Genomic DNA, 10,634 nt, shown 5'->3' with positions numbered 1-10,634 from the left:
GGAAAACCCATAGACAACTAAAGTCGGCCCTCAGCACATGTGGATTCCCAACCACAGAGCTGAACCTTGAACAATGAGGGTTTGAACTGCAGTCAGTACAACTGCGTGGGTCCACTGAACTGTGGTCACATGAAAAAAAAATCCACGTGTAAGTGGACCCGCGCAGTTCAAACCCGTGTCGTTGAAGGGTCAACTGTGGAACGACTCTGGCCTCCTTGGTCCTCCTCAGGGCTTCCCTCCCCATTTCCTGGGTATCTATCAATTACCCCATAGGCACAATCCTGGCTCACCCCACACCCATTTCCTATACGCAAATGGGAGGGCAGAGGTGTCTAGAATATTGGAAAACAATGGCTCCTAGATATGATCTGGCCTAAACCGACGTGCCAACAGCCAATTCCCGTCCCCACTCAAGAGGGGTGCTCATGCTCACACTCACCTTGGATCCAAATGGATAGTTTTCGTCCTCTTTCTTAATTACATTCAAAGCGAACAGCTACCTACAGATTTCAACAGGAACCTACAAAGGAACAAACCTATAGACAGACAGAAAGGCCAAGGAAGGGAAACAGAGGAGACTGAGCGGGCCCAACATTCATGACAAGTGTCAAAACATGCTTTCGTAAGTTCAAGGTCATGTTAAACGTCTCCCACCTGTCTGCTCCTCCCAAATGACTCCCCCTCCATTCCCCTAAGACCTGCAGCTTGTCTACTTACACCTCCCAACTCTGAAGTCAGTCATTTTCCCAGCAGAGGCCACATCTCTCTCCCTGAACAAAAATGAGGCGCCAGAGTGGGTAGTGGAAAATACGCAACTGTATTTAGAAAGCAGGCAGTAATGATAATGGGGACGGTTATTTCCACAGCACCCCTGCATGACCCTACCTTTTCCTCTTCTCCATGCATGCATAGATCCTACCTCATTCACCACCTATGCCGGCCAGTCCTCGCAGCAGGGGACCTCTGGAGATGCAGTCCTAACCACCAAAGAACAGTCCTCTAGCTGCAGAAGAGTCACTCCCTACAGAAAGAGGGAGGGGCATTCAGCCAAACACCAGGAAATTATGTTGATAACGGTAGAAAAAAGATCAGGTTAATTAATGGGCAGATACCCAGAATTCAGTTCCTAACATTTGCTTTTCAAGGATCAGGAAATAAGCCAAAAAAAAAAAAAAAAAAAAGTCTCCCAGCTCCCATGGTTCCTCAGGTATCCACCCTCAGGAACTCCACAACATCTGTGGGACTACCTCTGCACCGAAATGACAGGGACTGTGCTGGGAGGATGGAGATGATGATGTTTAGGTTTCCAGAACCAGGAAGCAAAGAAGCAGAATGACTTCATGCGTTCTAAATTGCTTTTTCCAAAACCTTCCCCTCTATTCTGAACCACCGCCCCCCAGTATCTCAACATATTAAAGTGGGCTGGGATGTCTGAGAAGACAGATTCCCCAAGGACAAAGGTGGACTAACAGCGCACTCTTTATTTCCATGGACCCTTCCTGTCATTGTTGATGGGTTCCTCACCCCGCCATGTGCTTGCACTTAATTGGGTGTAAGATCTAAATATGCAAGGCAATAAAACTGCTGTCTTAAAAGAAAGGCACACATTTCATTTTGGTGTTTCCCCCCTCCTTTTTTCCCTCCCCACCCCCAACTCCGGTTCAAGCTGTTGTTTCTCAGTCTAGTTGTGTAGGACTCAGCTCCCTGGCCCATGTTGGTATTATGAGCCTCCCAGCTGGAGCCGCTCATGCCCGGGGCCCAGCTCCAGGTCAAGCGCAGCCACTGTTGACAATCTTGGCTGTCGAGGGCGCAGCTCACTGGCCCATGTGGGAATCGAAACCCGCCACCTCGGCGATAGGAGTACAGCGCTCCAACCGCTGAGCCACCGGGCTGCCCCTCATTTTGGTGTCTTCTTAATCTACCCAGTCAGTACCCCTTTTGCTACCGCGCAGACGGGAGACTGGCACCAATGGGAAGGGACAGCACCAAGGACGCGGGGCCCAACAGGCCCCTTTCCAGAATCAGGGCCCGGAGAAGCCAACGCCCCCGCCCCGGCGCCCTCCATCCCAGCCCCGGCTCAGGGCTCCGCCATTTCTCCCGGAGCAGCCTCCCCCACCGCCCTCTCCCGGAAAGCAGGCTGGGGAGAGGCCGGCGTGGATCGCTTCCCCAGGAGCCCAGGGAGCCTCTCAGGCCACCCCTGGACCCTGGGCCGGGCCCCAGCCCGTCGCTGCCGCAGCCTCCGCGCAGGCGTCCCCCGGAGCTGCGCACCTCTCTCCGGAGCCGGCCCGGACCCGTTCGCCGCCTCCGCCTCCTCGCCAGGATGCCAGGGGCTGGGCGCGGGTCGTACGCTGGTCGAGAGTGGGGGCCACCGCCCGCGTCCAGAGCACCCCCACTTGCCTTTCCAGGCTCGGGGCCCGGGTGGTCGGCCTCCCCTCCTCTCGCACGTCCTCACTCGGATCCTCCCTGCCTTGCGTGCGCACCGAATTGCGAAGAGGCGTCCGGCCCCCGCGCCGCTGCGCCAAACCCGGCAGGGGCTGCGCAGGACGCGGCACGAACCGCTGGCCACGGGGTTGTCGGGAAGGCGGGGCGGAGGGAGGTCGCACCAATGGGCTCGAGGCACGGGCCTCTGCCCGGCGCCCCCGCAGTTCCGACCCGGAGGGGGCGGGTAACGCCCGCCCGCCTCGGTGGACCTCCGCGGCCCCCTGCCGGTACCCCCCACGACGTTTCCGGCCCTATAATCTCTGGGACCCGCGGGCGGGGGTGGGGGTGCAGGATCCGCAGGTCGGGAGCAGCCGCGCCTGAAGCAGCAGCGGGTGGATACAAAGCGCCCCTAGGTGTGTCTGCCCCCCTCCACCTCCACCTCCCCCTTCCTGGCCGCCATCCTTCCTGGCCGCTGATGAGAGAGGGGCTGGGAGAATGCTGGCTGGGAGGGGACAGGCCATCGAAGGCCAGACCGACCCTGAGGTCCTGAGGTGCCCCCCCAAGTTCTTTCATTGTTCAGGGGCCCAGGGAGGAGAGAAAGTGGGGAGGGGGCTGCCATGGAGGCCTCACCACTGCCCCTCTCCTAAAGGCAGACCTAGACCTCTAACCCTGGGAAGAGAATCCACTGCTCTGCGCCCAGATTCATTCTTGCTGCCACACTGCTTTTTTCTCATTCGAAATGCTAACACACGTTGTTGCCATTTTGCGGTCCCCACAGTTGCCCAAGAAAGAGGGCCTTTCCCTGTCAGGACCCACACCGGGGGTCATACAATCCTCGCTGTCTGTGACCCCCACAGCCAAGTGTCAGGCACCAGGTAGGGACCGTCCCAGTTCCTCTTCCTGTCCTCCGTCTTGTCTTGCAGTCCCATCCAAGCTCTCATGATCTTTGGCAGTGTGCAAATGTGGCAGGGATTAATTAGAAGCAGTTTAGGTCTCGGCCACTTGCCATACACACCTGTGTAGCTTATCCATTAGAGCTGTTAACACAGTAATCATACGTGTTGTAAATTCCCTGATAATCACAAAATCTGCATTACATCTCAGTCTGGTTCTGGTTCTTACTCTCTATCCTCGAGCTGTGCCTGTTCTTGTCTTTGGCACGGCTTATAAGTTTTTGTCGAAAGCTGGATATGATGTGTTGGGTAACGGGAACTGAGGTAAACAGACCCTTAGAGAGAAGTTTTGCGTTAGCTGGTTAGCAGTTGGGCTGTGTGTAATGTTTGTTGTAGCTGTAGGTGCCGGGGTCTTCAAATTCCTCTGGTGTCCTTATTTTTGTCTCCCCTCTTAGCTTTGGGCTTTCCTAATTACCCCTTGCACAGACAGTGTGTGTGCTGCAGCTCTTTTAGCGGTACTGCACTGCTATTACACTGGAGGCTTGTGACAAGGTAAAAACGTGTGGAGAAGAAGTGTTCTATAATCTTACAATTAAATCCCAGGCTTTTGTGGGCCTGTGTCCCTAGGCTGTGACCTTCACAAGTGTCTCTTAGCTTCTTTCTCCTCCTTATGTGAAAATGGAAGACTAGAGTGGGCTGGGTAGGAAGAATGCCCTTCCCTCAGCTGGGATAAGGCTCTGGCAAAGTCTTTTCCCCTGCGGAGTAGGCCTCTGTCACGGAGAAGGCTCTGGGTGTATTTCACAAGAGCACAATTCCCCTCCCACTGCCGGACCAACTACGGGATCTGCCTGGGATCTTCACTGGGAGAACCTGCTGGAGTTCCCATATTTAAAGCCCACTAAACCTCTAAGACTGCAGGTCGGGTTTCTCACTCTCCCACTATTCCACACTCAGCCTCCAGCAGTTTCTGTAAATTACCATTTAAGTCTTCTCACCTGTTTCTGTCTCTAGCCGTTTCTGCTCTATGTAAGGAGAGATAGGCTGTGACTCTCCAGATTTGTCTTTTCTCCAGAATTTGGGGTGTTCATTTGCCCTGTGACCTCAGCTCTCTGATGAGTCTAAGGTTAGTCACTGATTCTCAGTTTGTTCAGCTTTCTTTCAGGCTATTAAGTACGGGAGCAGTCTTCCAAGCTCTTTACACGTGTCGTGCAGGGGACCCTGCTCGCTGCACCATTTGTCGTGCAGGGCGGCCTGCAGGGTCTCTGCTCCCGCTCCCCACATAAGAACGCAGGACATGTTGAGGCCAAAAAGGAACACCCACGGAGCCATAGGTAGGGGACTCATACCACTATACTCTCGCTGGCGGCTGGGTTGGAGTCACAGGAAACAGGAGCCACACAATTCTCAACCCTCACTGCGCCGCTTGCAGGCTCAGCCACCATCTTCTTGCTAGCCCCCATTTTCTGCTAGCGTAGCCACGGCAGTTATATTCGTGCCCGATGGCTCACTGGTTACAGCTGACGGCCAACTAGCCACAGCTGATGGCCATTTGATCACAGTCGATGGCCATTTACTACCTGAGCGAGCACCTTTCTATGTGAGGCCGAGAGCCTGGAAACTGCTCTCTGGGGCTCTGTCCCCACAACATGTCAGAACTGAAACTGGAAATCTGGCCTGGACTATGGATTTTAAGTGGGTAGCTAAAGATCAGTGAGTGTTAAGCTTTTGTCCTCTTATTTGCAGCTGAACTTTAGATCTGGGAATAAAGTTGCTCTGCAAATCCCAGCTGCTCCACAATTATTAGCCCTTTCCCTTCCCAGGTGTAGAAAATGTGTGTGGCTCGCACGGCTTGGCATGTCAGCCTCCAAATTCTTAACCTGGAGTGCAGACTAGAATTCCAACTTCCTGAATCAAAGTTCCTCATGGTGATGTTGGAGCAACTGTGACTTAACCGTAGGAGAAGAAAGTCACCTCTGTCACCACCAGCACCCAGAGCCAGTTCACTATACTACTAGGTGCTTGCTTAGACTAGAGTAACCACTTTCTGAGCCCCGGATGCGCTTTCTAAAAGGAGGCTGCATGGTACAGTTGGGGCTCTCTCCTCTGGGCTCTGCTCTGGGACTTGGCCAGACTTCAGAGCCAGGCAGTCCAAACTTTTAATAGAGACTTTGCCACTAAGTATTTATGTCACCTTGGAAAAGGTACTCCATGTTTCTGTGACTCAGTTAACGCGTCCCCCACAGGATTCTCGGGCACACTGAATGAGAAACTATCCGATATTCTGAAATACCTGTATGTATCAGGTCTCTCTAGTTCCCTTTAAAATTGTGATCTAGTCATATTATGGGGTAGGCTGGGGTAAGTAGGAAAGAGTAGATGAGAACTCCGTGGTGGCTTTTAGAGGTCACAAAAGCTAAGACATTGCCACTGTGTTCTTTGTCACTGTCACCTCAGTGCTCTGTATACTGTTCTGCTTCCCATAATTACGAAAAGAACATCATCTTTGCGTAAGTATGTCCTCCTCCCCTCCCCCTCGCCCTCCCCCTCCTCCTCCCCTTCCCCCTCGTAGTCACCTACCACAGGGGGCCTGATCCCGGTTCCAGGGGTTCCAGGGGTCAGTCTGCTTGGCCTCGGGGTAATCCATCCCCTTGGTACTCTCTGGTTCAGGAAGGGGTGGTGATCTAACCCTGCTCAATGGGACATTAGGAGAAGACTGCAGGACTTCTGAGGAAAGTGTTCTCACTCATAAGAAAAGGCCATCGGGAAAGATTGTCTCCTTTTCATCCTCAGGAACTTGCTTGTGTCCTAGAATTATTGTGGCCATCAGGCTTCCAGCCTTAGGATGGAGGCTGATACTGTGAATGGCAGGAGGAGGAGATGGAAAAACAGCTGAGTCCTTAGCTGAATCAAACAACCATCGAGGCCTCAGTACTTCCAGTCTGTGGATAATAAATTTCCTTATTCAGTTAGTTTTAGTTAAGTTCCTTGTTATATGAAAATGGAACAAACTTAAATGACATGTATGTTCAGGCACAAAACAACTCATCAGTGAGTACCAGTCCCTGACTTTTGTCTGTCAGTAAGCACCTACCTCTTAAAACCAGTAGCAGAGCTCATGTTCCCAGGTGAAAGGAAAAAATGTAGATTCTGAACGCCTTGCCTAATGAATGACTGCCAGAGGTCTGACAGCGGTGATTGGCTTCTGTTGTAGACTGAAAAGGAAAGCTTCAGGCAGAAAACCCAGATCCTTACCTTTCTAGGGGGTTCAGAGGTACATTAAATACTTGAGCTCCTAGATAAGCCTGGTTTCAGTTCGGAGAGTCATTGTGTGAAAGTGCACCCTTATGAAATGTCCATAATGTAAAGATATCAGAGATTTCAGTTCAGGGGGCTGTACTGAGGTTGAGAAAGTTAAATTCATAGTGTCAGCAGTTAGAAAGGTGTGGAGGACTTTCCCCAGGTGTACTGCACTAAGCAATACAGGGATCAAAAGAGGTGGATATTTGGGATTTATCAGGAGCTGGGATTTTGCCAGGACAGTGGAGCCAGGCACTAGAGGACATGGCAGAACACTAGTAAAAACGATGGACCGCGATGGACAATTAAGTTGGTAAGGAAGGAGTAGGCTGATACACTAGGAGAAAGGGATGAGGGACAGGCGGTGTAACAACACTCCGGTTTAAGTGTCTTTTTGATGAATAAAGTACTCTGCTATACAAGCTGTAATGAACAGCAAATCTGAAGAAGGTAGTGACAGTGACGATGGCAGCTTTTAGTGACCATTAACACTAGAGGGATATAGATGTAGCCTAATGGTGAGATTGCAACTACAAAGGCTTCAGTCTCAGCTCTTCTGTTAACCAACTCAGTGAGCTTGGCCAAGTTACTTAACCAGTCTGTGCCCCAGCTTCCCCACATCAAGAACGGAGACAACAACGGCATCTACTCCATAAGTTTGTTTTGAGGATTAAATAAGTCAATGCATTTAGAAGAGCATCTGGTACACGTAAAGCACCCAATAAATTTTAATATCAACAGTAGTTACTATCATAAGCAGTAAAAGGCTCAGGTGTTGCTGTCAGACAGAAGGGTTTGATTTACACTTCCAGAGTCCAAGTTTCTCCCTCTGTGCTACCTGTCCCTCAACACTAGTTCTGTCTATTTCATGAAAACAAAACAAACAAAAAAACCCACGAAAAACAAAGAACAAAAAACAAAAAACCCGACTCTAGTACATGGTATAAACAAACAAATGCTAAAATCGGAGATAATAAAATACTGTGTAAGTATACAGGAGGGAGGAATTACTTCCTACCAAGGGGCAAAGAGTAAGGGTGAGGGTGTCAGAAAGACTTCAAACACACCTAGCATTTGAGCTGAGCCTAAAAGGATGAGTATGTTTCCCGTAGGCAGAGAACGATTGTGAGAGCACTGAAGATTGAGTGAACAGTGTGGGAAAAGGCACGGAAGTAGTCAAGCAGAGGGGATAGTTGGGCTGGGAAATAGCAGGAGAGTCCAGTGTGGCCTGAGTGCAGGCAAAGTGGAGCAGGGCTTGGACAAGGGTGAGGCACCTGAGAGGGAGTGCCTCCTGAAACTGTGTGTCCTTATCTCATTCCAGCCCCCACCCTGACTTGGAAGGATGTGTTGGGAGGTGGAGACAGAAAGGTGGGATTGTATGGAAGGGTGCAGGGCCTTGAAACCCTGCATAGGGAACCTGGTGGTCTCCTATAGAGGTGATCCCACTGAAGGCTGCACTTTGGAAACTGGGGGCAGAGAGTGTCAGTGGGTGCTAATCGTCCGGCAAGGCTGTAAGAAGATACCTTTCCTTCATTCATGACTGGAGAGATGACAATTCCACTCTTAACTTTATCCCCACCCAGGCAGCAACATTTTAGGTCAAATGACATCTGAATGGACCCTGATATTTATTCCATGAGCTAGCCCGTAATATTTATCCAGAAAGGGGACAGAAACAAAACAGCCATATGAGTGATGAGGTCTTTACTTCATCTACACTCCAGAAAAAAATGAGGGATGATCCTGGCCTAGGAGTGATCAGAACAAAAATAATCACCTTCATTCTTGGACACACACACACACACCAGTCACCCCGCCCTCTGGCTGAGACGTTAAAAACCCACAGATCTGCTTCGGGATGCCCATGGGACTTAGAGGTATCCGGCTAGGCCACAATGTGAAGGTCCCCAAATATAAATGCAGAACCCCCAGCAGGACTTCTAACCTGAGGGAGCTCTGATAAGGAAAAAAAAAAAATGATAGAGGATTTAAATAATCATCTAAATGCAGGGATATGTCACATAGGCTACTTTTTCACCCATAATATACGGGTGGGCTCTACCTCCTTCACTTTATTGTTTATGTATGATGCACAGGATCAGAGGTAGGTTTACAGATATTAATCTAGGGGTTTCTCCTAAAAATAGGGATGCATGGCACCATTGTTGCGACATCAGTTCTTTGACATCAACCACCTGAAGGTAGCATCAGACTCCACAGATTTAAAGGGGCAGTCCCCAACAATACTGTCCCCCTTCAGATAAGATGCCAGTTACAAGTCTTGGGGGGCCACCCATACTTCTGACTGACCAGTTATAAATTCAGCGGTTCCCATGACCCCCTCAGATTTGATAATTTCCTAGAACAATTCACAGAATTCCCTAAAAGTGCTGTTCTTCGAATTATAGTTTTATTATAAAGGATACACATAGGACAAGGTCTGGAAGGGTCTTAGACACACAGCTGTCATGCCCTCTTCCCATGGGTTCAGGGCATATCCCCCTGCCCAGATATCATTGTGTTTACGAACCAGGAAGCTCCACAAAGCCCAGGGATTCTTTTTACTGGGGATTTCATATGTAAGCACAATTAAATCAGTGGCCACCTGACTGAACCCCAAATCCAGCCCTCCTTCCTGCAGTGGCCAAAGTTCCAACTCTAATCAAGTGGTTGGTCCTTCTGGTGACCAGGCCCCATCATGAGGACATCTAAGGGCCCACCAGAGATCGGTTCATTAGCATAACAAAGACACTCCTATCACTCAAGGATTCCCGAGGTTTTTTGAAACTGTGCCAGGAACCAGGGAGAAAGGCTAGATCTATTCTTTCTATACCACACCACGTTTGAGGTATTTGTTCTCCTATGTCAAACTCTAAAAACACACAGACACAGACCAGAGACAACAGAGCTTGAGTGGAAAGACCGCAACCTGAACATTGGCCCCCACACTTAGATCACCTTAATTCTGGAGTGTGGAGGAAAGACGATAACCAAAGAGGCAGGGGTAAGAGAGGAGGAGGTAGTCCTAGGCCTCAGTCTGTAATTTTACCCCACATACCCACTGTTCAATCCTAGCTTTTCAATGTAAGCAGGAGGGCCTGAAGTCGTATTACAGCAGCGTTTCAGCCTATACTGAGGATAAAAATAAGGATGTGAGAAGTGTGGACGGAAAAGGGGCCACGTGTTAAACCTGACAAGCTCAGGAGAACTGAAAATAACCACATAGGATGGCGTGAACATAAACATTCCTAACTAAGGTGGGCCATGGCGGGAAGTCACATCCTTGGCCTGTAGCTTCCTTGACAAAGGTCAATCTTGACCTTAAGTGAGCCTATCTGTGGTCTTTTTACATCTAAGATACCATACCCTTGGAATGTCAGAGTAATCCCTTTTTCCGGACCCCCCAGGGGGCACAACCCAGCACACCAGAGCAGGAAACTACAAAATCCCTCACTGTTATCTCGTTCCCCAAATACCATCTCTAGGTGCTGTAAAATGCTATTATCTATCCTGTACCCACCAATGTGAAAAAAACATGTGTCTCTCCACTTTGCTCTTTATCCAATCCCAGAGATTTCCCCACTTTGCTTTCTCTCACCCTCTTGATCTACAACCAATGGATTTCATGTAACCTTCCTCCTTTGATTCTAATGTATAAAATAAGTTGCAAAACGGCCATTTTCCGGAGCATTTTCTCAGTCCGAGACTTTGCTTCCCGGCAATTGTCGTCAGTTTGGCTCAGATAAACTCTTATAAGCTTTCTCTTAGACTGGATGTTTTTTCGTTGACTGTAGTAGGTTAGGGAAAGGAACTACTTCCGAGGGACACTTTCCTAAACTGCCTTAGTAGCCAGCCTTGGGGCATCAGGGGGGTAATATTCTGTTAGAGAGAGGACAAGGACTTACCAAGGGCTGCTACCTAGGATGAGAATACGGGGACGAGCCCTAAGAATCGGAGAGAGAGCAAAACACGGAAGAGAGCAAAGTGTCTGCAGAGGGGAACCTATGAGACCAGGCATAAAGC

The sequence above is a fragment of the Rhinolophus ferrumequinum genome, chromosome X (assembly GCF_004115265.2).
Source record: "Rhinolophus ferrumequinum isolate MPI-CBG mRhiFer1 chromosome X, mRhiFer1_v1.p, whole genome shotgun sequence".
Classification (NCBI taxonomy): Eukaryota; Metazoa; Chordata; class Mammalia; order Chiroptera; family Rhinolophidae; genus Rhinolophus; species Rhinolophus ferrumequinum.
The sequence above is the reverse complement of the archived record's forward strand: the minus strand, read 5'-3'. Positions refer to the sequence as shown.